We start from the raw sequence: 350 nt of genomic DNA on the forward strand, positions 1-350 counted from the left end.
GATGCTTCCTACTTCCCACTATGAATCTATTCGAAAAGCCTCTCAAATTTCTTCTCAAATCAACAACAGACGAGTAGAAGATCCATTGGATTTCTTAGATCCGTCTTTATCAATCTAAAAAACGGAGCAAACTTGGATTTAAAGATCCTATTTTGCAGAAGTCACTCTTATGGGAGAACAAGGACTCCCTTTGACAAGTAGGCTTATAGCTCTAAAAATAGATTTATATCCCGAAGAGGCATTCCGAGGGCAGAAAGCATGAAAGGAGGTACGGGGAAAAGTATTTGGATTTCATCACTTTACCCCAAAGATTAATAGGGTCCAATTCCTAAGTTTTTTTTTTTTTTTTT

Source organism: Macadamia integrifolia, chromosome 14, assembly GCF_013358625.1.
Source record: "Macadamia integrifolia cultivar HAES 741 chromosome 14, SCU_Mint_v3, whole genome shotgun sequence".
NCBI lineage: Eukaryota > Viridiplantae > Streptophyta > Magnoliopsida > Proteales > Proteaceae > Macadamia > Macadamia integrifolia.